The 15,238-nt window shown below is 43.1% G+C and overlaps 1 protein-coding gene across 17 annotated transcripts in view; it reads right to left on the bottom strand.

The window, feature by feature from the left end:
- Window positions 1-2,396, bottom strand: part of LOC119963057 (prominin-1-A-like) — a 308,012-nt gene extending 305,616 nt beyond the window's left edge. For 16 of the 17 annotated variants that reach the window (XM_038791582.1, XM_038791585.1, XM_038791593.1 and 13 more), the window contains exon 1: window positions 2,273-2,396. The gene's annotated coding sequence lies outside the window, so the exon portion shown is untranslated. Of the gene's footprint in view, window positions 1-1,981; window positions 2,219-2,272 lie in introns of those variants that run through there. The other variant, XM_038791583.1, reaches the window with a different exon arrangement.
- Window positions 2,397-15,238: the final 12,842 nt, after the last annotated feature.

Here is a 15,238-nt window from a genome sequence, read left to right as displayed (position 1 = left end):
TCAGCAGGTTCAATAAGGGTGGGGGAGGGGGTAGTTAGGTGGGAACAGTGGTAGATGGAGGGATGTGTTACGCACTGAGCTATGTTTGCTTGTGTATTTGTTTCTTTTATTATTCTAAAACCATAAACGCCTCAATAAAATGTTTTGTTAAAAAAAAAAGACAAAATGTGGACACGTTCCTTCTGTCTGCAAAATACAGGGTCCTGTGTGAAAAAACATGTGGAGAGCCACATTGCGAGGCCAACTGAATCATCAATTGGTTTTCAGCACAATTCTTATCACAATCAGGGTTGTTCAGCAGGTGTTGTCCAATCGCAGAATCACATTCTTATGTTGGACTATGGTCAGGATTTTACGACCCCTCTCGCCCAGCAGGATATTACTGTCCCACTTAAGTAAATGGCAATTTAAATGACCCGCTGCATTCCCGGAGACACACCGTGGTAAGACCATAAAATCCTGGCCAATGTTGAAGTTCTGCGAACAAGGTTTGGTTGGATACAGTCAGTACTTTGTCTGTTGCGAACAACCAAAAGGATGTGCTGTTTGATATGATCCGCCGGTCATTGGGACATACAACCTATACATCTGACACCACACTGGCACTGAAATTCATATACCACATTGTTCTTTTTTCAGTAATATTTGCTTTTATTCTTTTTGGCAAGATAATTACAGAGGAGAAAGGCAATCAATACGTCTTAGCTCAACCATCCAGATATCTTAAAGCCCTCCCCTCTAAAGCACCATTGTAGAAGTCAATTGTTTAACACTTCCAGGGTTCTGGTCACCTCTGCTGTATCTGAAAGACCATTTCATATGTTCAGTCATTGTGTGGAGAACTTCAATACCAGTTCTAAAATTACCTCTTGCTAATTTGAGCACATGACCCCTTATTTCACTCTCTGATATAAAGTAAAATTTGATTACATTTTCTATATATTTAATCATCTTATAAAATCACCTCTCCTACGCTAAAAAGCACATACTTTTCTGGTCTTTTTTCGTAACAGGCTGCACACTTTGGACAGGTAGGGGGGAAAAATCAGTCCAGTAGCTCTTTTTCACATTCAAATGTCTCTTATTTCTTGACAACCAAACCTGGTGCAATCCAATCAGAGCACTATAAACTTAGATATCATTACCTCCTGGTACTTATTCCCCCATTTTGACTAGGTTGGTTCAACATCCCATATATCAGTCAAAGACTCCTAGATCTCTTCCAGCTTCATTCTTAACTATGAATAATACAGAAATAGATATGTATCATCTATACTTCTCCGCATTAAATTTCATCTGGCATTATGCTTGTCCAACTCATTTCATAATTTCTGGGCTGTCTCCTCAGATTTCACTGCTCCACCTGGTTTGGTATTATCCACAAATCTGACTGCTCTACATCGAGTTTCTGAATTCAGGTCATTTATGTAAATTAAAAATAATTAGATTCCAGCATCAAATCCCAAGGCGCCGAATTTAGTAATTGCCCTCGAATTGGATAACATTTCCAAAAAGAATACTTTGCTTCCTGCCCTTTCATCAGTTCCTATTCTTCCCTAAAGCTTCGAGATTGAATAGTTTTTTTGTATGAAACTTTATTAGGAAATATTTTATCCTTGCCAGTTGACCTATTATATTGGTGTTTCATGTTCAAATGACAAATATTTAGCATTATCATCCCTTGAAACCAGATACATAAATGTCTCGGATGAGAATGGAAGAAGAAATTAACCACTTTCCTCAAGGACTGCTAAGGATCCGGTGAACCATCGTTTTATTGTTAAAAGTCTGTACGTTTTCTAAGTTACAAGCATAAAAGATTATCTTCCCTTTAGAAAACAAATCACACAAATCTTGCACGGATCACGAAAGCTCCTTTTTAAGATCAAAATAATTAAATGCCGTCCCTTTAAAAAGAGACGAGAAATCAATATTTAAGGAGATGTGGTTGCAGAATACAGCAAAACTTTACGTCGGTTACATTAAGTTTCCTCCTCAAAGACTAGGACAATAACACGGGAGACTGGCAATTACACGGTGCTCCCTGGCACGTCGCTTTCAGCAGATGTTAACATAGCAAATGGCCAACTACAAAAACAGATCCAATCTCGGTTTCCCGATCTCAAAGTTTAAAGACTCGACCAGTGTCGGAAGAATCACTTTTTCCACTGCATTTAAGCGTTTATATCAAAACGTTTTCATTACATTGCACAAACCCCTGCTAATTCGGAGGCTAAGAAGCTGATCGTCGAGATTTCAGCAGTTTCTTTACCTCGGGCGCTCGGCTGAATTCACCATCTCACTTTGTTCCTCTCATTCAACCGACCGGCTCCTTCCACAACACAATAGTTGCTGCACGCCTCCTGTATCCGCGCGCACGCGCTTGACGCCCCCCCCCCCCCCCCCAAGACCCTGCTGCGGGATTTACTTTTTAACCCCTCCCGGGCGGAACACCTCCTGTGAAAGTCTAATACCGCCCCCCCCAAAGTTCCTCCATTCACACCTACCCATCGCGGAGGCGAGGGGGCGTAACCAAAAGAGAAGTCTGGGGTTGGGGGGGGGGGGGGGAAGAGGGAGAGAGGGCGGGGCCGGAACAGGGGGCGTGGCCGAGGTGGGCCTGATGTGGGCAGCTCGTGCTCCACCTGTCCGTTGACAACCAGCTCGCGCGCTCCGACTCGTCGCGCGTTCCAACCTGCGCTCGCGCGCCCGCCATCGGTGGTGGACATGGGGCTCACACCGAACGGCAGCCACGCGCGAGGGTGGGAACAGTGAAGCGGGGACTCCGAACTTCCTCTCTTCATCCACCCAGAGAATGCAGGAGAGATTGCAATCTGTGTTTGTGCTGAATGAAACTAACTCCAATCATTTCCAAGGTGCTAAAGATTTACTTTTAATGAGCTCATAAATATCACTCTGGTATATATTTGGGTTTATTGTATTGCGCTGCTGATGTGAACCTGAATTCCTTTTTAGAATGTCTACACATGTAATTTAGTTTTTAATATATTGTGAAACCATGTTCGATATCAACCAAATATTTTGACTTGAATGGCTGGAAACCTCGAAGTGATTTTTTAAAAATACTTCAGTCGCATTCTTGTGACTTGGCTGCGCAGTTGCATCATTGCTCCGAACATTGCAAAACTATTGAAATGTAGACAAGCTGTGTGCAAAGCCGCACCAGGACCAATGGCCTTGAACAAGGATGAATGGTGACCATAAGACAGGAGCAAAAGTAGGCCACTTGGTCATCAAGTCTGTTCTGCCATTCAATGATGGCTGATATTTTCTCATCCCCATTCTCCTGTCTTCTCCCCATAACCCCTGATCCCCTTATTAATCAAGAACCTATCTATCTCTGTCTTAAAGACACGCAGTGATTTGGCCTCCACAGCCTTCTGTGCCAAAGTGTTCCACAGATTCGCCACCCTCTGGCTGAAGAAATTCCTACTCATCTCTGTTTTAAAGGATCATCCCTTTACTCTGAGATTGTGCCCTCTGGTTCGAGTTCTTCCTACTAGTGTAAGCAACCTCCACGGACACTCTATCCATTCCCCGCAGTATCCTGTAAGCTTCAATAATATCCCCCCTCTTATAAACTACAAGTAGACCCAGAGTCCTCAACCGTTCCTCATACGACAAACTCTTTGTTCTAGAGATCATTTTTGCGAACCTCTGTGTAGTGATTTCTGTATATGAATATACATGATCAATGTTTTTTATTTATTTTACTAGTTGAGTATTAAGTCATTTCGACACTAGATGTTTCACTATCAGATGGTATTATAAAGACTTTCCCGCTCTTTCTGAGAGAGTGTGCTTCAGGAGAGTGAACAGACAAGACATAGATTAGCTAGAGAGAGAGAAGTTATAAATTATTTATTATTACATTGTATAGTTAGTTACCTTTACTGTATTTTATTTATTTTACTAGTTGAGTATTAAGTACAAAGGACTCAGAATATTATTTATATTACTCATTAAATTAGTTCCTCTTTAAAAGAAGACTTGTTTATTTCATCAACTCGGTTGGTACAAAGAGTAACATATATTATGTAAAGTAATATAACATGGTACCAGAGGTGCTTTAAGCTTTTAGGAAAGACTCACGAAGATTCAGAATAAAAAGAAAAAAAAAATTGGAATCAACTATTCGACCACAGAAGTCATCGCAACATCGGCAACTTCGACAAAAACAACTTTTCAATGGACCAAGTTCAAGCACCAAGACATCTCAAGACCACTGGTAATTTAAATTTGATTTGGAAATTGTTCAAACAACAGTTTCAACTCTATTTAGAAGTTAGTGACTTAAGTGCTGCACCAGAGACTAGAAGAATTGCTTTACTCCTGTCCCTGGCAGGACAGCAAGCAATCAAAATCTTCAATTCCTTTAATTTTAATGCTGGTGAAGATAAAACAAAATTTGATCAAGTTATAGTGAAGTTCGATGAACATTGCAAGACACAGACCAATTAAATTTTAGAGCGTTTAAAATTTCACAGAAGAATTCAAAAAAGTGGCGAACCGGTGAATAATTTCAGCACTGATCTGAAACTCTTAGCAGTAACTATGCAGATATACATGATTCACTTGTAAGAGACCAGAATGTTTATGGCATAGTTGATGATACTGTCAGAGAAGCATTAATTCGGCAAAATTATTTAACCTTACAAATCGCGATTGATAAGTGCATCTCCATGGAACAGACCAAAAGTCAGTATTATGATTTTATCCCAAGGAAAAAAACGTGTATCTCGACCACGAGGCAGAGAAAATCAAAATGGTGTTGCAGGCAAAGCAGAAGACTATGAGGAATGGAAACTATCCTTCGCAAGCATTTTCGGACTCTGCACATGCACACTACGCACAGAAATGCGAGACGTCGAAGAAGACGTCTGCGCATGTGTACATCACTAATACGTCATGACGACAATGTGATTACGTGTCACAGGTGTGGCAATGCCCACTTAAAGGGAAACTGCCCTGCTTTTGGTAAAAGCTGTTTAAGATGTCAGAAGTTAAACCATTATGCTTCTAAGTGTCAATCATACACAAGTTACATTCCTCCTGCACAGAAAAAATTACAAAGTGAGAGCTGTGGACAAACAAGAAGAAATAAACACACAAGAAGATTTCCCAGAAGATGATGATATTTTCTCAATACTTTCTTCATTGGCGTGATTGAATCGTCCATCGAGAATGATCTGCAAGCAAGCAAGAATCATTTTAAAGCGACAAAGCCAGCTTATCAAGAATATGAACAGGATCTTCAAGCAACGAAAGATCAAAGAGTCAATGCCGTTAGCAACGAATGGATGACTACTGTGTACATTAACACAATTCCAATTACTTTCAGACTGGACACAGGTGCCTAAAAGACCTACTAAAATCTCAATGGATGCTAGTAAAAATGGCATAGGTGCTGTTTTACTTCAACAAGACCATTTCAATAATTGGGTTCCTATTGCCTACGCATCAAGATCCATGACTGACGCCCAAATTGAAAAGGAGTGTCTTGGGCTAGTTACTGGGATTTCCAAATTTAACGACTATGTTTATGGTCTCCCCCAGTTCACAGTAGAAACTGACCATTGTCCACTTGTACACATCATTGAACAAAACTTGAATGATATGACTCCCAGGCTTCAACGTCTGATGAATAAATTAAGAAGATATGATTTCACACTAAAATACACACCAAGTAAAGAGTTAATAATTGCTGACACTTTATCTAGATTAGTCAACATGATCACGTCTGACAATGGCCCATATTTCTCAAGTCATGAATGGCAAGAATTCTCATTGAAGTACAATTTTGAACATGCAACATCAAGCCTTAATTTTCCACAGTCCAATGGAAAAGCAGAGAAAGGTGTTCACATTATGAAACAACTACTTACTAAATCCAAAGATTCTCAATCTGATTTTTATCTAGCTTTACTCAATTACAGAGCATCACCTTTAACTACAGGATTATCTCCATCTCAAATGTATACAACAGAATTTTGAGAACAACTCTACCTCAGTCACATTTTCCTGATCCTGAACAAGTTGCACTATGAAGGAAATTCAACAACAGAAAATGAAGCAGAAAAAATACTTTGATCAACATTCAAAAGAATTGTCTACTCTATCTGAGGATGATACTACTAGATTACGAATTCCTGAAGGAGGTTGGTCTGACATTGCTCGCATAATTAGGCAATTTTCTCCAAGATCTTACCTGATAAGAACTTCAGATGGAAACATTCTGAGAAGAAATAGAAGAGATCCACTTCAAGTCACAGATACTCCGAAGATTTTTCCTCATCTTGATTTGAACCAGATAATCTCAAAACAAATTGAACTGTAAATGCATTCAAATTTGATGATCAATAAAGACATTAAATCCTCTTCATCACCTTTGATGTTAAGAAGATCGACAAGGAGAAGAAGACCGAATTGTCTGAATTTGTGAACTTTTTTCATGATTCTAGTGATTACTGTACATTGTATACGCTGCATTTCATATGTAATTAAATTTTCTTTTACTATTTCCAAGAAAATGTTTTTAAAAAGTGGGATGTAGTGATCTCTGTATATGAATATACGGGATCAAAGTATGCAAATGTAGTACAGTCATTTCAACACCAGATGTCTCACTATCAGATGGTATGAGAAAGTCTTTCCCGCTCTTTCTGAGTGTGCTTCAAGAGAGAACAGACAAGACACAGATTAGCTAGAGAGAGAAAAGTTATAAATTATTACATTATTACTGCATTTTATTTCTTTTACTAGTTGAGTATTAAGTACAAAGGACTCACAGAATATTATTTATATTACTCATTAAATTAGTTCATCTTTAAAAGAAGACTATTATTTATTTCATCAACTCGGCTGGTTCAAAGAGTAATATATATATATTGCGTAAAGTAATTTAACACTCTGGACCCTTTCCAAGGCCAGCACATTATTCCTTAGATACGGGATCCAAAACTGCTCACAATACTCTAAATGGGGTTTGACCAGAGTACATCCTTGCTCTTGTATTCTAGCCATCTCGACATGCCCTCTCAATATGAATGCTGCCATCCTGAAAAAGACCCTCTATCCCCACTCTCTGCCTTCTGCGAGTCAGCCAATACTCTTACCCTTAACACCATGGGTTCTTAACTTATTTAACAGTCTTCTATGGGGCACTTTGTCAAGGCCTTCTGGCAATCTAAATAAATCACGTCCACTGGTTATCTTTTGTCTAACCTCCTTGTTACCTCCTCAAAGAACTCCTCAAAGATTTGGCCGACATAATATCCCCTTGACGAAGCTGTGCTGACTCAGTCCTATTTTATCATGCACTTCCAAGTACTCCGCGATCCCATCTTTAATAATGGACTCTAAAATATTGTTAATGACGAAAGTCAGGCTAACTGGCCTATTATTTCCCGTATTCTGCCTCCCTCCCTTCTTAAACAGCGGTGTTACATTAACTACTTTCCAGTCCTTTGGGACCCTCCCTGCCTCCAGTGATTCCTGAAAGATCATCACCAATGCCTCCACAATTTCCTCAGCTATTTCTTTTAGAACCCTGGGGTGTAGTCCAACCAGTCCAGGTAATTTATCCACCTTCAGATCTTTCAGTTTCCGCAGAACCTTCTCCTTAGTGATGGCCAGAATACTTACCTGTGCCCCCGATTCTCCTGGAGCTCTGGCATCCCACTGGTGTCTTCCACCGTGAAGACGGCTGCAAAATAACTATTCAGTTCCTCTGCCATTTCTTTGTTTCCTATTATTACTTCTCCAGCTTCATTTTGTAGTGGTCCAATGTCTATGTTTGCCTCTCTCTTACCTTTTATATATTGAGAAAAACTATCTTCCTTTATATTACTCGCTAGCTTACACACATATTTCATCTTGTCCCCCCTTATTGTTTTTTTAGTTATCTCTGCTCGACTTTAAAGGCTTCCCAATTCTCTTGCTCCCCACTAATTCTCGCCACTTTGTATGCTTTTTCTTGTGCTTTAAGCTGCCCTTGATATCCCTCGTCAGCCACGAATGCCTCGTCCTCCCCTTAGCATGTTTCCTCCTCCTTGGGATGAATTTCTGTTGTGCCTCCCGAATAACTCCCCAAAACTACTGCTAGGCTCCCTTTCCAATCAACTCTGGCCAGCTCCTCCCTCATGTCTTTGTAGTTACCCTTATTTAATTGTAATACCGTTACATCTGATTCCAGCTTCTCCCTCTCAAATGCAGGGTAAACCCTTTCATATTGTGGTCAATACTCCCTAAGGGATCCTTCACCTTAAGTACCCCAATCAAGTCTGCCTCATTCACATCACCAAATCCAGAATCGCCTGTTCCCTAGTAGGCTCTGTCATAAGCTGCTTGAAAAAAACATCTTTTCAACATTCCACAAATTCCTTTTCTTGGGATCCACTACCAATCTGATTTTCCCAGTCCACCTGAATATTGAAGTCCCCCATGATTATTGTGATATTGCCTTTTTTACATGCCTTTTCTATCTCCTGATTTATTTTCTGCCTCGCATCCAGACTACTGCTCGGGGGCCTGTACAGAACTCCCATCAGCGTCTTTTTACCGTTGCGATTCCTCAACTCTACCCATAGAGATTCTATGCCTTCTGATCCTATCGCTTCTTGCTATCGATTTAACTTCATTCCTTACTAACAATGCAATCCCCCTTTGCCCATCTGCCTGTCCTTTCGAAAGGACACATATCCTTGGATATTTAGATACCAGCCCTGATCCCCTTGCAGTCATGTTTCTGTGATGCCCACAACATCATACCTGCTAATTTCAATTTGTGCAACAAGCTTATTTACCTTGTTCTGTATACTGCGCGCGTTCAAGTACAACACCCTCAGTCCTGAATTGACCACCTCCCTTCTCATACTTGTCACCTTTTTTGCTCTGCCTGAGATTAGATTCCTGCCACCTTCTATACTCTCTGTTCTATTATGTGGTTTGGAAACTTTACTAACCTCACCTGAGCTCTCGGCTCCTTTAACTTGTTGAAAGCCCTCATCATTAACCTGCATTTCTACCGTCTCCTTTAACCTTGATTTTCTAATTCTCCATACAGCTGACCCCCCCCCCCCCCCCCCCCCCCCCCCCCCACCCCCCACTATTTAGTTTAAAGCCATGTCTGCTGCCCTAGTTGTACTATTCGCTAGGACTTGGTCCCAGCATGATTCAGATGAAAACTGTCCCATCGGAACCCAGTACTGTTGCCAATGTCCCATGAATTCAAACCCATTCCTCCCACAACAATCTTTGAGTCACACATTTACCTCCTTAATATTATTGACCAATCTCTTATCCAATTAAGAACGTGCCCGGACAATCACCTCAGTACTGAACTGGGTGGCGACAGACCATTGAACATACTAAAAACAGGAAATGCTGGAAAAACTCAGCAAGTCTGGCAACATCTGTGGAGAGAGAAACAGAGTTAATGTTTCAGGTCCGTATGACTCTCCTTCAGAACATTAGACATAATCACTTGGATAATGGGACCGTGGCTTAAAGAGCAATTCCCAGCCATGATTAAATCAAGGTAACTGGAATGCACCAGCCATTACTATATTTGGATCACTGGTGGGAGAACATCACATGACAAGCCAAATCTTTGTGTGTTAAAACACCTGACTTCTCTGCAAAACAGGAAAGACAAGGAACAAGACCCTGAGTAGGTACCTCCTCTCTCCATCCAACTTGCAAGTTGAACACTGCTGATTTTGATTACCCAAATGCAGCCGGCATTTTTCAAAAACTCCACCTAGCTGTTGGGTCCAGGAGAACAAATAAATCACCTTGATGCTGAAAGCAGCAGAACCACTGAGATCAACCTGAAGCCAGCCAAGTCATCAATCTTCAAGTATCACACGTCCCTATAATTTGACTTGAAAAGAAAAGCTGTTTATCGTATATTTTATGGTCATAACATGGAAGCAGTTAAACACCCATGAAATTGGCAAATATATCTATTTTTGAAAAGGAAATCTGTTGCGGTCAAAGGAGGAGAGGGAAAAGAGGAGATTCATTCAACCCCATCTCACCTGAATACAACAATATGCATATATAGGTGTTTTCCAAAAAGAATCCAACTGAGATAAATTATTGTTCAGCGGTAATTAAATTACATTTTGCAATCATAAGATCTACCAAATAATGCTGGTTACCTAAGCATCCATAATCTTAGGGGCTGTTTAGCACACTGGGCTAAATCGTTGGCTTTGAAAGCAGGCCAGCAGCACGGTTCGATTCCCGTAACAGCCTCCCCGAACAGGCGCCGGAATGTGGTACTAGGGGCTTTTCACAGTAACTTCATAGACGTCTACTCGTGACAATAAGCAATTTTCATTTCATTTCACTTCATGAGAGGTGTCGCAACCCTGGGGGGAATTGTATCTGTGGCTCGACATTCCTGAGCACTGGAGTGCTGCCTTGTTGCATTAGAAGTGCACAGAATTTACAGTGCAGAAGGAGGCCACTCGGCCCACCGAGTCTGCAGCGGCTCTTGGAAAGAGCACCCTACCCAAGGTCAACACCTCCACCCTATCCCCATAACCCAGTAACCCCACCCAACACTAAGGGCAATTTTGGACACTAAGGGCAATTTAGCATGGCCAATCCACCTAACCTGCACATCTTTGGACTGTGGGAGGAAACCGGAGCACCCGGAGGAAACCCACACACACACGGGGAGTTGGAGTTTGGTGAAACAGGGAGTCTCAAGGGGTAAATTTAAAGGAATAATTTTATTTAAGGGCTAATTTCAATCTAAAGTCTATTTGTTCTTTAATTTAGCAATTAACTAAAAGTTGTTCATTTGACTTTGTGAAATGTAACTGCAGCTTTAAAACAAGAGCTAACAGGCTCTCAACTGAAGCTAGTTAATTAGACAACTGGTTGAATCCAGTTTTGGAAGCCTTGAATTAGGGGCCATAAAAGGAAGGCTCCCTCAGTGATGCCTGGTCTGTACTGGAGTGTTGCCTTGTTGCATTAGAAGTACTGCTGGAGTTTGGTGATGCAGGGAGTTAGGTGACCAGTCCCTCTGATTGAATCATAAAATCACTACAGTGCAGAAGGAGGCCATTTGGCCCATTATGTCTGCACCAACCCTCAGAAAGAACACATTTGGCCCACGACCCACACTATCCCCATAACCCAATAACCCCACCTAACCTTTTGGACACTAAAGGGCAATTTATCATGGCCAATCTACCTAACCTGCACAACTTCCAACTGAGAGAGGAAACTGGAGCACCGGAGGAAACCCACGCAGACATGGGGAGAATGTGCAAACTCCACACAGATAGTGACCCAAGGTGGGAATTGATCCCGGGTCCCTGGTGTTGTGAGGCAGCAATGCTAACTACTGTGCCACCGTGCCATCTCATGATGGCACAGTACTTCTTGGTGAGGAATTCTGCTCTTAAAAATAAAAGTAAGGACTTCGGGAATTTGGAGACAAGGGGAAACAAGGGGACTTTAAGTAACTCTTACAGTACAGAGCACCGGAGATCAGAGAGAGCGAGTTTGGTGAAGAGCAGCTGGGCAGAGCAGCAGAAAAACTTTAAAAGGTGTGGCGCAGTCCACCTTCACTCAATCCAGAGGTGGACCTCACAACTCAAAAGCGATGCATGACAAGTGGAAGCTGCTGATTGGGTGAGTACAGATGGTAGGGATTGATGCTATTATCGCTTATAGCTTGTAAAGTCCTATTTTATGGTTCATAGTTTGCAAAAGCTATATTTTATATTAACGAGGTCAAGGGAAAAAGTTCCCTAATGTACTTGATATCATTTGAGTTTCCGAGTGCTTTAAATGGTTAATCCAAAGGGGTAAGACATGGCAGGAGAGCTCAACGCTGTGGTTTTCTCCTCCTGCTCTATGTGGGAAGCCGGGCACATTTCCAGTTCCCGGGGTCAGTATGTGTGCAGGACTTGGTTCCAATTTAAGCTCCTGGGAGCCTGGGTTTCGGAGCTGGAGCGGCGTCTGGGAATAGTGTGAAGCATCCGCAAGGCAGAGTGTATAGTGGATAGCACGTAAGAGAGAGGTGGTTGCAGGCTAAGTGGCAGGAACGGAATGGTTGACCACCAGGTAGAGCAAGAGGACTAGGCAGGCCTTGCAGGAAAATCCTGCGGCTATTCCCCTTAAAAACAGATATACCGTTTTGGGTACTGTTGAGGGGAATGGCCTCTCGGGAAAGCAGCAACAACTAATTTTGTTTCATCGTGGTGGCCTCTGCTGCACAGGGTAGGAGTACAAAGTGTGGGAATGCAATAGTTACAGGGAATTGAATTGTAAGGGGAATAGTTAGGTGTTTCTGTGGCTGCAAACAAGACTCCAGGGTGGTATGTTGTCTCCCTGATGCTAAAGTCAAGGATGTTGCAGAGCAGCAACAGGACATTCTGGAATGGGAGAGTGAACAACCAGTGGTCATGGTACACATCAGTACCAGTGACAAAGTTTAAAAAAGGAATGAGGTCCTAAAGCAGAATACAGGGAGTTAGGAAGTAAGTTGAAAGTAGGACCTCAAAGGTAATGATCTCAGGAATACTGCAAAAGCTACATGCTAGTCAGAGTAGAAATAGCAGGATATATTAGATTAATATTTGGCTAGAAAGGTGGTGCAAGGGGTAGGGTTTCAGATTCCGGCGACATTGGGTCCAGTCCTGGGGGAGGTTGGACCAGTACAAAATGTGACAGCATTATCCCTGGGCAGGACCAGGACTGATCTCCCACAGCAAGTATTTGCTAGTGTAGTTCAAGAGGGTTTAAAGTAGAGAAAAGGGAGAGAAAAACAAGGACAATAATCATAGAATAGAATTCCTACAGTGCAGAAAGAGGTCATTCGGCCCATCAAGTCTGTACCAACCCTCCGAAAGAGCACCCTACCTAGGCCCTAACCACTACCCTATCCCCGTAACCCCACCTCACCTTTTGGACACTAAGGGGCAATTTGGCATGGCCAATCCACCTAACCTGCACATATTTGATCTATGGGAGGAAACCAGAGCACCCAAAGGAAACCCACGCAGGCATGGAGAGAATGTGCAAACTCCACATAGACAGTTAGCCAAGGTCGGAATTGAAACCGGGTCCCTGGTGCTTTGAGGCAGCAGTGCTAACCACTGCTGTTGTGCTGCCATCGCTCCCTCCCCTCCCCCCCCCCCCCCCCCCCCCCGCCCCCTGCCCCCCACCACCACCAATATACAGAAAGAAATAAAGAATACTAATATGCAAAACAGTAGGCATGGCAATCAAGGGTGAGAGGCAAATAGTGCCACAATACAAACGTTAGGATGCTCAAAAATGGCAAAAAGGCAAGCCTTTGTATCTTAATGCATGAAGCATTTAAAATAAGGTAGACAAACTGATGGAGCAAATAGAAGTAAATTGATATGATCTCATAGCCATTAAAGAAACATGGTTACAAGGAGATCAAAACTGGGAACTTGATATTCAGGGATATTTGACCTTTCAAAAGACGCGAAGGAAGGAAAAGGTGGTGGGATAACACTGTTCATAAGGGATGAAATGAGGACAGTTGTGAGAGACGATGTAGACTCAGATGATGTAGAGTCAATTATGTGGAGGTAAAAAAACCAGGGAAAGAGGAGATTTGTAGGAGTAGTGTAAAGACCCCCAAACAATAGCCAAACTGTAGGAAAGGGTACAAATCAATACATAATAAGAGCATGTAAAAAGGATAGAGCAATAATTATGGGTGACTTTAATTTTCCTATTGTTTGGGTTAATCAAGTTCAAAAGGGTAGCTACGACAACAAATTCATAAGAATGCATTGGGGATAGTTTCCTAAAACAATACATCATGGGGCCGACCAGGGAACAAGCTACCTTGGAGCTGTTAAAGGGTAATGAGGCAGATTTAATAAATGACCTCAGAGAAAAAGATTACCTGGGACGTATTGATCATAACATGGTAGAATTGTATGAGCAGCACAGTGGTTAGCACTGTTGCTTCACAGTGCCAGGGTCCCAGGTTTGATTCCCGACTTGGGTCACTTTCTGTGCAGAGTCTGCGCGTTCTCCATGTGTCTGCGTGGGTTTCCTCCAGGTTCTCCGATTTCCTTCCACATGCCATGAAAGACATGGAGCGCGATTCTCCGCAAATGCGGCGAGTTGTAAAGGCGGCCGTGAAACTGGCCATGTTTCATGGCAGCCTCCGCGCCCCCTCCCAGGACCCGATTCTCCCCCCCAGGCGGGGCTAGCAGCGAGGCCCTGTGAACCACGGCATCGCGGCCTTAGCGACTGTCGCTAAGTCCGCGCGCCAAGCGTCACGCCGGCTGACGCGCACGATGACGTGAGCCGCACATGCGCGGATTGGACGGCTCCAACCCGCGCATGCACGGGGCCGTCATCTCCCTCGGCCGCCCCACGGACTGATCCTGCGGGGCGGCAAAAGGAGAAAGAGTGCGTCCGTCACGGGCGCACTGCCTGCGATCGGTGCCCACCGATCATGGGCCCATGCACCCCTTGGCACGGCCGTGGTACTGCCGTGCCAATCGGGGCCCTTGATGCCCAGAACGGGCATGTTGCGGCTGTTTCTACGACGGCAGCAAGCAGGTGTGTTTGCTGCTGTAAAAACGGCCGTAAAGGCCTGGGAACCCGGCCCATCGGCCTGGGGAGAATCGCTGATCGCCATAAAAAACGGCGAGCAACGATTCAAGTCGTGGGGCGGCCGTGGGGGGGGGGGGGGGGGGAGAGAATAGCGGGAGGGCGTGAAAAATGTCGGGGACGCCCTCCCGCTATTCTCCGACCCGTCGGTGGGAAGCGGAGAATCGCGCCCCATGCTGTTCGGTAATTTGGACATTCTGAATTCTCCCTCTGTGTACCCGAACATGTGACAGAATGTGATGACTTGGCACTTTTCACAGTAACTTCATTGCAGTGTTAATGTAAGCCTACATGTGGCAATGAAGATTATTATTATGGAATTCAATATTCAGCTCGAGAGTGAGAAACCTGGGTCAGAAACAACTATGTTTAACTTAAATAAAGTTAATTACAATTAGATGAGGATCCAGTTAGCTAAAGTGGACTGGGCGGATAGATTAACAGGAGACCAGTGAGTCTCACGCAGTGTTAGGGAAACTATCGGAGAAAATTCTGAAGGGCAGAATCAATCTCCACTAGGAGATGCAAGGTTTGAGCAGAGACAGTCAGCATGGCTTTGACAAAGTGAGGTCCTGCCTAACAAATTTGATTG

The sequence above is a fragment of the Scyliorhinus canicula genome, chromosome 3 (genome assembly GCF_902713615.1).
Source record: "Scyliorhinus canicula chromosome 3, sScyCan1.1, whole genome shotgun sequence".
NCBI classification, from domain to species: Eukaryota; Metazoa; Chordata; class Chondrichthyes; order Carcharhiniformes; family Scyliorhinidae; genus Scyliorhinus; species Scyliorhinus canicula.
The sequence above is the reverse complement of the archived record's forward strand: the minus strand, read 5'-3'. Positions and strand labels throughout refer to the sequence as shown.